Source organism: Natrix helvetica (genome assembly GCF_964273705.1).
Source record: "Natrix helvetica genome assembly, chromosome: 8".
Lineage (NCBI taxonomy): Eukaryota > Metazoa > Chordata > Lepidosauria > Squamata > Natricidae > Natrix > Natrix helvetica.
The window spans coordinates 18,402,258-18,415,732 of NC_138559.1; the positions used below are offsets into that span (position 1 = coordinate 18,402,258).

A 13,475-nucleotide genomic window follows, 5' to 3' on the forward strand; every position below is an offset into this window, starting at 1 on the left:
CTCCCATTCGCCCTTAGTGGCGGGGGCTGCTTTATCGTGTGTACCTCCTTTCCCCTGCCCCTCTCCTTCCCCCTTGCTTGCCCTGGGGGCACCCCGGCAGTAGCAGCCGAGCGAGGGAAGGAGGTGTGTGCAAGAAAAAGAGAGAGAGGTTGCACGTGTGTGTTATTATCAAGCCTTGAGCACTTTGCTCCTTGGAACGATAAGCCTTCAACCAACCAAGACTGTCAGTCTGAGTGGAGGGTTTAGAAATTTTGGGATGGATAATTAGATTTTATATCGTTACTGCTGCAGCCATCGAAGGACCAGGCAGATTAATTTTTTCCCCTCACCCTCCTTCTCATTAATATTCATTAGAGGCTCAGGGAGACGTGAGGGCGGAGCAGGAATGAAATGGGGCAGACGGCAAGAGGGAAACAGCCCAGGACCTTACTCGGATCCTCCTCTTCCTCCCCTCTGGCTCAGCGCCCACTTGCACCTGTAGAAGGGCTTGCCCTGCAGGCAGGAGAGCCTCATCTACGATGGGTGGAGCTACACATGAACCCCGGGGAAGCAGCCCCGCTCTCCGCCCCAGTGTGGATGGAAACTAATCCAGGAGAGAAGCAATCCAGAACTGAGGAGAAATTTTCTGACAGTGAGAACAATTAATCAGTGGAACAACTTGCCTTCAGAAGTTGTGAATGCTCCAACACCGGAGGTTTTAAAGAAAATGTTGGATAATCATTTGTCTGAAGTGGTGTAGGGTTTCCTGCCTAAACAGGAGGGTGGACTAGAAGACCTCCAAGGTCCCTTCCAACTCTGTTATTCTATTCTATCTAAGTCGTCATTGTTCGATGTGGAGGGAAGTCATCTTGTACGTGGATATACAAAACTACAAAACCTTACACCAATCGTTCTCCTATCCTTCAACCATAGGATAGAGTTCCTGAGTGACATATATCAAAAGGGCTGACTGAGAGGGGAAGGCCAACCTAATATTCCTACCGGATCAGACGGTCAACATTCTCTGTTACTGCAAAATGTATTTTAATATTCCCGGTATCTGATAAGTTCACTGAATATTCTGTTTTTGGGTGTCCTGATTGCAATGTTGTCAATGGCCTAAAAGAATGAAAGGAACCATGGAAACAGTACTTTAGAGACAGACTATTGTGGGGGTCAAAGCATTTGTATGTTTAGCAGAATGCTTAGAATTCCATGCATGCAAAGTGTTTCAGTGGGGAGAGTCCATGGAAGTTTGGATTCCTTCTCCAGCTGCTGAATCCACCCCATCTATCAACCCAATCAGGAATTGGAGTCAGCCTTGCCCTGGAAAGGAAATAATGAAAAGAAGTTATCAACAGTAGATTTTTCAGTCGTGTGTGTAATCGCTATGTGATCCTCTTTGACAATTGAGTGTGGCAATGCTCACATAACCATTTTCAGGGACAACCGTAAAAACCAAAAGCTATTCTAGGGCACTTCTCTATGAAAGTTCTTTTCATGTTTTTAACTTTCTAAATGTTTACTGATTGATCCCAATAATGAGCTCCAGTTTCGCCTATTACTAGTACAGAACCTAGATTGCAAAACTTCCCTACCTTGCTTTTACAATCTTTTAGGCATTCTTCTTCAGTTAAATAGTTGTTTTCATTCCCTCCACATCTACTAAAAACAAAATTCATGCATGTCCCAGTTTGATTGATTGATTGATCCCAATAATGAGCTCCAATTTCTCCTATTGCTAGTACAGAACCTAGATTGCAAAGTACTTACCAGTAATTTTACATTCTTTTATGCATTCTTCTTCGGATAAGAAGTTGTTTTCATTCCCTCCACATCCACTATAAACAAACATCGAACAGTCCCCAGTTACTGTGTCGAAAAAAAAGCGAACAGTAGGCTTCCTGCATGGTCCTATTGTTGGGCGAAATGTACATTTCTCGGGAAATAGTACTGAAATTGAAGAGAGGTAAATAAGACAGACTGTCCTCCTTAAGGAAGCCTAGAAGATCATCGCATAAAAATATATTTGTGTTCAGACTCCAGAGTACAGGGTAACGTGTCTATCTGACCATCTGCAGAGGTGTCAAATGGGCGGCCCACGGGCCAGATACATCACATGAATCACAGCTCTGCAAAGGGAAGACGTCACAATACAACACGTAATGGCAATGTGATGCAGCGAGTTTGACACCCGTGATCTACTGGGAAACTAGATCCTGAGAAATCTGCTCCAAATGTCAGAAAAAGCGAAAACAATTTGCCTGCCTTAACATAGTGAGACCACCCAGATTTGTGTCAATGGCCATTAGAAGCCATGGCCATTAGAAGCCATGTAATGCCAATGGCCATTAGGAGCCATGTAATGCCAATGGCCATTAGAAGCCATGTAAGTGCAGCCATGCAGATAGCCCTCAAATAACTGAAGACCACCTTGGCAGACACAAGCTGCTGTACCCCTAAGATGAGGCAGCAGGCCCCCCCATTCCTGAGATCAGCCTGCTGGGACGGACTGAGAATATCATCAGGGAGAGGTTTCCTCCCATTGGTTTGAAGGTTAGTGCTTGTATTCCAACAGACAGAAGGAGAAACCCCTTCTGGAGCTGGGCATTCAACACTTGGAGGGGGGCACCTGGAAGGGGGGGAGTGTCCATTCCCTTTCCCCCCTCTTCCAACCACTTCACATGGATCTTCTCTTCGCCCAGATTTAAGTATTTGTAGAGTCCACGTCATACTTTTTTGTAGTATGGTGACCAAAATTGGTTGTAGTATTCAAGGTGAGGCCTTACTAGGATTTGTAAAGCAACACTAATAGTTTACATGATCTTGATTCTATGCCTCTGTTTATATAACTCAGGATTATATTAGGTTTTTTGGCGGCGGCGGCGGCAGCTGCACATAGCTGGCTCATATTCAAATGGTCATCCACTAGGATTCCAAGGTGTCTCTGTTTTAGAGTCACGTCTCACTTAATCTATATACTTATAACTCTGATTTTTCCTGCCTAAATGTAAAGCTTTGCTTTTCTTCACATTAAAATTCATTTTGTTGCATGAGGCCCATTGTTCCAGTCTGTTAATATCTTTTTGGAACCTGATTTTATCTTCTGGGGTGTTGGCTATTCCCACCAGTTTAGTGTCATCTGAAAATTTGATGAGTTCCCCTTCTTTTTTCCTCATCATTTATAAAGATATTGAAGAGTTTTCAGATCAATGATTGTAGACAAGAGTAATATGTTATTTGTTTTAATGGTTATGACAAGGCAAAGATTAACGTTTCTACCTTACCAGAATTTTGACATGTAGCTCTGCATTGAGACAAATATACAAAGTTGTTTTCATTTCCTCTACATCCGCCATAAGTGAATGCCTCACAGTTCCCAGTTGCTGTATTAAAATAAAAACGAGGAAATGAAGCTCTGCACCGTCCTACTTCTGCGGGAAGATTACATATCTCTGCAGATTTACCTGAAAATGCAAAACGGAAAATAAGATGGACTGTCCCCCTTAAGAAAACCCGGAAGATCATTGCATGAATATATATTGTATTCTGACTCCAGACTACAGGGCAAAATGAATATTTGAGCATATACTGGAAAGGTACGGTAGATCCTGAGCAATCAGCTCCAAAGGTCAGAAAAAGTGAAACAAAAGATAGTGAGAATACTCAAATTTGAGTCATTGCCAATTGCCATTGGAATCCCTCAAATACCTGAAGACCAGCTTGTACTGAAGCTGCTGTACCCCTAAGGAGGAACCAGGTCCCAAATCCTGAAATTCTAGACTTCTAGGATGGACTGAGGAGGTCATCAGAGAGAGGTTTCCTCCCATTTGCTTGAAGATTAGGGCTTGTATTCCAACAGACAGAAGGACAAACCCCTTCCGGAACTGGCATTCAACACTTGAAGGAGGGGCATCTGGAATTGGTGGGGTAGGTGTCCATTCCCTTTCCTCATCTTGCAAAGATATCACATGGACATTCTCTTCAACTAGGTTTATGTATTTGTGGCGTCTGCTTAGTGTTGGAAAATTTATATATTGTCTACTTTTCAGTTCCCAAATACATTGCTCTGCATGTTGGTATGGCGCAAAAACCATGGGGCTTACCTTGAGATGCACTCGAAGACTACAGTTGGTCCAGAATGCGGCCGCGCGGGTGATTATGGGGAGTACTAGATACTCCCATATAAAACCTCTCCTGCGCGAGCTGCATTGGCTTCCTGTGGCCTATCGGGTGCGTTTCAAGGTTTTGATTACCATCTTCAAAGCGCTCCATGGCACAGGACCTAGCTACCTGCGGGATCGCATCCTGCCCCATACATCCCTACGACCAATCCGCTCTCACAGAGAGGGACTTCTCCGGGTGCCGTCCACTAAACAATGCCAGAGGGCGACACCCAGGAGTAGGGCCTTTTCTGTGATGGGCCCAGCCCTTTGGAATGACCTCGCCCTCGACATTAGGATTACCACCGACCTCCGCTCCTTCCGTTCAAAACTCAAGACCCACCTTTTTCAACTATCTGGCCTGGCTCAACCATAATTCCATCTTATTCCTCCTGACAGTCGTTTTAAATCAGTAATTTTAAACTGGGGAATTTTAATTCCTAATCTCATTATTATTATTTTATGTATTGTAATGGTTGTTACCTCCTCCGTGTAATATATATATGTGCTTTTATTTATTGTACGCCGCCCCGAGTCCCTTGTGGAGAGGGAGCGGCTAACAAATCAAATCAAATCAAATCAAATCAAATAAATAAATAAATAAATAAATAAATAAATAAATAAATAAATAAATAAATAAATAAATAAATAAATAAATAAATAAATAAATAAATAAATAGGGACTCAATCATAGTGAGAGAAATCTTTGGTCACCACATTACAAAAAAGATACTGAGACTTTGGAAAAGATACAAAGAAAGGTTGCAAGATTTGGGTTTGGATAGTCTAGAGAAAAGAAGGAATAAGGGTGGCAGTATTTCAGTATTTCAGAGGCTGCCAAAAAGAGGAGTGGGGCAATTCATTTTCCAAAGCACCAGAGGGCAGGACAAGAAACAATGGAAACCACTCAAGGAGAGAAGCAACCTGGAGTTAAGGAGAAACTTCCTAGCAGTGATGTCAATTAACCAGTGGAACAACTTGACTTCAGAAGTCCTGGGTGCTTCATCAGGTTGTTAAGAAGAGACTGGACAGTCACTTGTTTGAAATGGTATAGGGCAGGGGTGTCCAAACTTGGGAACTTTAAGACTTGTGGACTTCAACTCCCAGAATTCCCCAGCTGGCTGGGGAATTCTGGGAGTTGAAGTCCACAAGTCTTAAAGTTCCCAAGTTTGGACACCCCTGGTATAGGGTATCCTGCTTGAGCAAGGGGCTGGACTAGAAGACCTCCTAGGTCCCTTACAGGTCTATTCTGATTCTGATTCATCTGTTGTTTATTGATGTATAAAAAAGAGTAGCTGAAGGTTTTAGGAAGACTGTATTATTAATAGCAAAGCTTATAATTTTTTATATTAGTGCACCATTGAAAAGATTTCACTTTCTTCCTTACCACGACTTTGACATTCTCTTATGCATTTGTTCAAAGATTCGAAGTTATTGTCATTGCCTCCACATCCACTATAAATGAACATCATACACCTCTTAGTTGCTGTGTTGTAAAAGTAGCGAGATAAATGGTGTTCACATAATCCTATTGTAGGGGTATGTGTACATTTCGTGGGATATACATCTGAAAGTGAAAACAAGAAAATAAAACAGACTGTCCCTTTTAAGGAAATCCAGAATATCACCTCATGAAAATATACTGTATTCTGACTCCAGAGTCCAGGGCAACGTGAATATTTGAGCATCTACTGAAAAAGTAAATCCTGAGCAATCCGCTCCAAACATCAGAAAGAGTGAAAACACTTTGTCTGCCCTAACATAGTGAGAATACTCAAAGATGAGTCATTCCCAATTGCCATTAGCAGCCCTGCAAGGAACTGAAGTTCAGCCTGGCAGACGCAAGCTCATCTACCCATAAGCCGATCACCAGACATCACCACCCTGCCATTCCTGAGACCCCAGGCGAAGGATCGAGAAAGTCATTAAGGAGCGCTTTCATCCCATTTGCTTGAAGGTTATGGCTTGTATTCCGGCAGATAGAGGAGAAGCCCTTTCTGGATTTAAGTATTTATGGTGCCTGCTTAGAGTTGAAAAAATAACTGTTGTTTATATACCACCTCCCAAATACATTGTTGCTTGTTGATGTATAAAAAAACAGTAGTTGTAGGTTTTAGGAAGAATGTATTATTCATAGGAAAGCTAATGAAAGGAAATAGAACAAAAAAAATATTTTAACCTTTTAAAACTTTGTCAGAATGTTCATTTCCCCCAAATTTGAATAATGGTGACATTCCACAATAGTTACCCCTCAATTAAGGACCAACTGAAATACTGCAGAAAAGGAACTTTTATTCTGTTTGTTTCAGATGATCCAGTCCAGAAACTGGCTTCCTTGAACACACATCAATCATTCCCACTATCCTTCAACAATAGCTATCTCAAAAGAGTTGAATGTGAGGGAGGAAGGTCAAGCAAATATTCCTGTCATGTTTGGAGAGAACAGACAGGTCTTATCTACCTACCTTCAGAAGAGACATCCTGAAAGTAGAAAATGAGCAATCCAAAAGTGAGGAGCATGCTTTTCGAATTCTTGTCCTGAAAGGAAAAATCCAATTTTGAGTTGAGCCATTTTATAGTGTTCAGTAGGGAAGTAGACCTGGGCATTCATGTAGTTGGAACAAGGAGGTCATACCTAGGGACCCTGAGTACAGTTTCCCCAATCATCCATATAGAGTGTAGCAAATGAGTAACAAATCGTACCCGAATTAAATTGAAGGAATGAGGAAAGATATGAAAGGAGAGAGCTAGACTGATTTTGCACCACCTGCCGCTCTTATACGACCATTTTTTCTTACTCCGTGCCATACAGTCAAGGACAAACTACCACCCATCTTTCTACCAGCATTTCAATATGGTTAATTTTTAAACATGCATCATCCCATATTTAATACGTGTTTTACCAAGTCTCATAGCCAGCCCAACCTCTTATGAGGAGAACTAACAATGTGCCCCGTTCCAGAGTAGCTGGATGAACAGCTACATGAGCTGCTGCAGGAAGAGTAGGTTGTGCTGCGCAACAACCAGGAGACTCGGCTGGTGCTAGCGCTGATCTCTGAGGATGAGGAGTGGGAGCAAGGGCTCATCAGTGGCAGAGCAGGGCAGGGCGGAGCAGAGCAAGATCATTTGGCAAGGCTCCTTGCAAAAAAAAGGAACCTCATTCTTCCAAATAAGCAAAACTAGGGCTGCTTCTATTTAAGAAGAGCAGAGAGCTCAAGCCTTTCTTGGCAACAACTGATAGTTTCCCCAGATTCTATGTGGCTTGCCTCCTGCCTTGAAATCTTGTGACTTTGATTCTGGGCTGATACCCCCAAGTAAATCAGATAAGAGAGCTTATTCTACTTTTTTTTTTCTAAAGCTACATTAAGAGAATCTTGCGAATCTAAAAGTACAAATCTTCCACCATCTCATTTTAACCAACTGATAATTTATGGCAAAATCTCTTGTAAGTTTCTTGTCTGTTATTCAGCTACGGGCTTCCCCTTGCTTTTATTTGATCCTAAGCTAGGAAACTCTTCTGATTTCCCAATGTCATTTCCCATATACTGCTATATCAGCTTCATCCGCCCCTCCCAAATTCCCAGGAATAACAGGTTGTAGGCTTTGAGAATAAAGCTTTGCTTCGCTTTTATAGCAGTACATCTCAACCACATGACTCTGGGCTGTGGACACTTCTAAAATGTAGATCTGTAGATGCCCTCTTCCCCTGGTAGCTCCTCAAGATCACAAGTCGCATCCATAAATCACCTTCTCCAATGTATGTGACAGCTGCCCATCCCTTGGGAATCTGTTGATATCTTGTATGCCTGGTGTGGAAGGAGCAGATTCGTTTCCCAATTGGCAACTCGAGAGCAGTTCAGGATTCTCCTTACACAATGGTTTGAGGCTCCTGGTCTTATTAGGGCATTGGTTGGAACCCTGACACCATTACTCAGTCTCTTGTTCTTCCCGAGGCTCCCTCCATCCCAGAGATGAAGTCTTCTTGCTCATCTTTATTAATGCCTAACTCCTGCAAGGCCAGTAGTAGCCAAGGACAGGTGTGTCCATATATCGGTCATGGGAACCTTATGCCAATTATAATAATAAATAATAATAATAATATATTTATTTCTTAGCCGCACCCTCTCCCGAAGGACTCGGGGCGGCGTACAACAAAACATACGAAATAAATATGTAAACAAAACAAACATATAGCAAAGACATACACTGAAACATACACAAGGAGGAGGTCGATTGATGAAAACAATTAAAATACAGAATATAAAACCCCTAGAAATTAAATATAATTAAAATACCCAGTTAAAAAACCCGTCAGGAGCGATATGGTTAGATCAAAGTTGAGCCAGGCCAGCTGCTTGGAATAGGTGGGTCTTAAGCTTAATACGGAAGGAGCGGAGGTCAGAGGTATTCCTAATATCCGGAGGGAGGTCATTCCACAGGGCTGGGCCCGCCACAGAGAAGGCTCTACTCCTAGGCGCCGCCCCACGACACTGTCTAGCGGACGGCACCTGGAGGAGGCCCTCTCTGTGCGAGCGAATTGGTCGCAGGGATGTATGGGGCAGAATACGATCCCGCAAGTAACTAGGTCCTAAGCCATGGAGCGCTTTAAAGATAGTTATCAAAACCTTGAAACGCACCCGATAGACCACAGGAAGCCAGTGCAGCTCGCGCAGGAGCGGTGTCACATGGGAGTACCTAGTACTCCCCATAATTACCCACGCGGCTGCATTCTGGACCAACTGCAGCCTCCGGGTGCATTTCAAGGGAAGCCCCATGTAGAGAGCGTTACAGTAGTCCAAGCGAGACGTCACCAGCGCATGAGTGACTGTGCGCAAGGCATCCCGGTCCAGTAGGGGGCGCAATTGGCGCACCAGGCGAACCTTTTTGGAGTGTTCACATCTATTCCCGCTTCCCAGAGCATCACATGTCCCAAATTTGTTGAAAAGATCTGCAAGGACCTTCCCAAAGGTGTTTTCTGTATGTTCTTGTGTCTTTTATGCACTTATCCCACCTTCTACCATTATCTTGTTGGCATGTAATTTTAGTCCTTTGAAAATTTCAGTGTTTACATTGTTCTTAAATGTATAGTTTTTGAATTTTAGAACATCTTTACATACTTATATATATATAGATCAGTTCCAAATAATAAACAACACAATCAATAAAGCAGGATCTGAAGGTTCAGTGTTACTATTCCCGCCTTCCATTATAATAATGACAAGTGGGAAGGGAGGGAGGGAGAAAGAGAGGGGTTGTCCATGGATTTGGTTTAGCATGTTTCTATCAGAATCACCAGATCCCCCAAATTTGAATCATGCCCTCATCCCCAAAAGGAGTCCTCCTTCATCTACCTAAATGCCTTTCATGAAAATGGAGCAGTCCCCCAATCATTGCTGATACTGTCCTGAATGCTAACCCTAGACCTAAGAGGTGACTCAGAATAATTCTTTTTTGTATTATTCTGAGTGTTATTTTATGTATCTCTGGTCAAGACATTTCAATATTCCATGTGTCTGATATATTCACTGAATGCTCTGGTGTGGGGTGTCCGGTTTGCAATGTGGTCAGTGGCCTGACAGAATAAATGGAGAATTGCAAATAAGAGTTAGGAGACAGAATATTCCAAGTACTTGTAGGTTTATTTATGAGTATGCTTAGAATCGGATGCATGCAAGGTGTTTCTGTGGGAGGATCTATGAAAGTTCCGATTCCTTCCTCAGCTGCTTAATCCATGCCATCTCTCAAAGGATGTTATCAATGAGAGCAGAGTTAGAATCAGTTTTATCCTGGAAAGGAGACAGAATGAAAATCTTGTCAACAATAGAAAAGGACACTATTTCTTTGATTCCTTAGAGGGGTCAAATGAATCATCAGTCTCGAATCCCTTTGTGCTCACAAGAGATTCAGGCCACCTTGAATTCTGTTGACTTTTATCTATCAACAGTTTGCTTTGACTGTTAGTGGTTCAGGTTGTTGTAGAGATAATCTATACATTCATTTGAACTGCATGGACTCTTGATTTTCTGTGCTTGACACCAATTCTATTATATATAGAGAGAGGCAGACAGGTCCTCAAAGGTTCATAACTGAACAAGAAGTCATGTGTAAGGCCAGGTCCACAGAGGTGGAAGTCTCACTCCAAATACTGCAAGAAAATTCATTGGCATCTTGCAAGAAAACCTTTTCATGGTAATATAATGCTAAAATGTTTATCATACATTTTTAAATGAAGCACTGCAGGGCAATTTGGACAAAGATATTGCTTGCATGCTCCATGCTTGCAATACAATAAGAATAGCACTTAGATTTATATACTGCTTTATAGTGGTTTACAGCACTCTCTGAGCAGTTTGCAATGTCAGCATATTGCCCCCAATAATCTGGGTCCTCATTTAACTGACCTAGGAATGATGGAAGGTTGAGTCAACCTTGAGACCCCTAGGATGAAACTCCAAACTGTGGGCAGAGTTAGTCTGCAATATTGCATTCTAACTGCTGTGCTATCAGGGCTTCTGACTGACTGATGTGACTTTTTCTGTGGGGAATATATAATTTCCTTTGATTTTTCAGCATTTTGTTTAATCTGAAGGTGTTCCCCTTTATCAATTGAGTGCAGAAATGTTCCCATAACCAATTGCAACGAAAACAAGAAAAACAAGAAATCTTTATGGCACTTATTTATGAAATTTCTTAAGCCCCAGTTTCTCCTCTCACTAGTCCAGGGCTTGGATTACAAAACTGAGATAAAGGTAACTTCAAGTCACTAAAGAGTTTGCAGATCAATGGTGGAGGTCATTTGTTACAATTCTGTGCAAAGGCAAAGATTTCAGTTTCTTCCTTACCAGAATTTTGACATTTCCTATTGCATTCAGCCAAAGTTAAGAATTTTTTTTTAATTCCCTTTACATCCACCATAAATGAAATATTCACACCTCCCAGCTTTTACACTGAAATACACACGAAGATTAAAAGTTTTGCACGGTCCTTTTTTATGCCAACGTTTACATATAGCTGCATGTGGATTTGAAGGTGTCGGAGAAGAGAAGGAGACAGACTGTTTGTCAGGCCTGCAGTTTTCTTTTGGATCTTTGGCCTGCCACACTTTCTATTATTCTACTATACCTTTTTCTATTTTGGGAAAATGGGAGGGGGGATTGCATGGAGTTATCTACTGTGTAGCCAAAGCAAAATTCTTTCTAGAAAGCCAAGGTCATCCTTTGTCTTTGCACCTCTGCACCCGACTGGAACTGGATGGGTGGAACTGCCAGCATAGCAATGGGAGATTGGACCATGTGATGGGATTGTGGGTGTGGGGGCAAGATCTTGAACTTTCATGTAAGTGAGGAAAACCTGGAAGCTTTCAGATTCTGGTTTTCCCAGATGTGCCAACATGGCTCTGTTAATAAATTGGAACTTTGAGCAATATTTTGCTTTGGATTCTGATTTCCTTTTGAATGCTATATGGAACCCTGACACTGTTATTCTTAAGACAACCAAGAAGAAGAAGCATTAAAATATAGTGTCTTCTGGCTCCAAACTGCAAAGCAAGAGGAATATTTGAGCATTTATTGAAAAAAGTAGATCCTGAGAAATCCTCCCCCAGTATCAGAGAAAATGAAAACACTTTCCCTGCTCTGCCATGATGAGAGTGCTCCACTGGAAGCCCTCCAAGGAACAAGTTCAGTCTGGCCAATGCAAGCTGTTCCACTAATAACAAGACCCCAGGTCTACCAGACCCCCCTCCCCATTCCTGAGATCCCAGACGTCGGGGGTTCTGGATGAGAAAGTCATCAGGGAGAGCTTTCCTCCCATTTGCTTGAGGGTTAGGGATTGTATTCCATAGACTGAAGGAGAAACCCCTTCTGGAGCTGGGCATTCAAAACTGGCAGGAGGGACGCCTGGTAGTGTCCCTTTCTTATTCCCTTCCTTTCTCTTCCAAAGACTTTACACATACCTTTTCTTCATCCATGTTTAAATATTTGTGGCATCTGTTTGGTTGGGAAATTCGTATGTTATTTATATCCCAGTTCCGAAATGCATTGCTTTGCCTCTGTTGTCCTTATTGATTGAAAAAAGCTGTACGGAAGAATATCTACTTTGTAAGAAAATTTACAGAACATAATGCAAGAAAACTTCTACTGAGATTTAGTTTAACCTTTCTATAGTATGATAGGATCTCTAGTTCCCCAATATTTGAAAAATTCTCGCATCCCAAAATGGTTTCCTCAGAACTAAGGACTGGGAATACTGGGGGTAGGTGGGTAGGTTATTAATCTGTGTGTCTTGGATGATCCATTCCAGAAGGAACTTCCTAAAATCAACATCATATTCTGGGGGCTCTTCTGCCATCAAGCATGTTGTTAATGTGATCATATCTTGGAATGGGAGGGAACATTTGCAAGCGGATTGCATGTAGGGCTGGAGGGAAAAGAAAGGTCTTATCTACCTGCATCTGGAAAGCAGAAAATGAGCAATCCAAAAGTGAGTAGCATGTAGCTTGAATACATCATGGTTGTGAAAATATCCGTTGCTGAGTTGAGCTATTTTATAGATTGCTCAATAGGGAAGTAGACCTGGGCATTCATGTAGTTGGAAACAAGGAGGTCATGTCTAGGGACCCTGAGTACAGCTCCACTAATCATCCATAAACAGTGCTATATAGCGTGTAGCAAATGAGTAACGAATTGTACCCAAATTAAATTGAAGGAATGAGGAAAGTGATAAAAAGGAAAAAGCTACAATGACTTTGCACCTCTCTCTCTCTTTCTATCATTGCAAACCACTTTTTGTTTTTACCACCTCCATACTTTGCTGTTTATTTCCACAAGAAAGTTCTCATCTCTTTCTTTCCAGGCTTGCATCAAATCCAGCCATGGTACTCTCAATCTTTGCTTTCCTCATGAACCATTCACTTTTTCTTTGTTTACTTGTTTTGCAATTCTATTCCCATTAATTTTCTTGACTGAATCATTTTCATTCACTATTGTATTTATTACAGTCAACAAACTCTTGACCCCGTTGCTTCTTGCTCTACCACACAAATAGTTTATCCATCTCTTTCCCATGCAATAGCGGTGATTATCTGTAGCTCGAGGATGCAGTACAAGGGTGAAGGGTTCATCCTCTGAGCTTCTGCATTGGTTTCAGAATGTTTCTTTACCGGGCTAGGTAACATCTTCAACGGAATTTAGGGTCAATTTTCGTCTATGTCATCATACTTGGGTGTGGAAAGAGAGAGACAAGGTTGTATGTGGATACACACCGCTTGAGGGTTGGTTGGGGAAAGGTCCCTAAATTTGGGCAAGAAGCATCCTGAAACCAGAAAGTGAAGAA

General features: G+C 42.0%; 1 long non-coding RNA gene across 1 annotated transcript; it reads right to left on the bottom strand.

Annotated features, from left to right (window-relative positions):
- Window positions 1-842: 842 nt before the first annotated feature.
- Window positions 843-5,647, bottom strand: LOC309396121. The gene is made up of 4 exons (XR_014176051.1): window positions 5,530-5,647; window positions 3,267-3,446; window positions 1,753-1,932; window positions 843-1,305 (listed from the first exon to the last, which is right to left on the bottom strand). It is a non-coding gene; the product is annotated as an uncharacterized lncRNA (long non-coding RNA).
- Window positions 5,648-13,475: the final 7,828 nt, after the last annotated feature.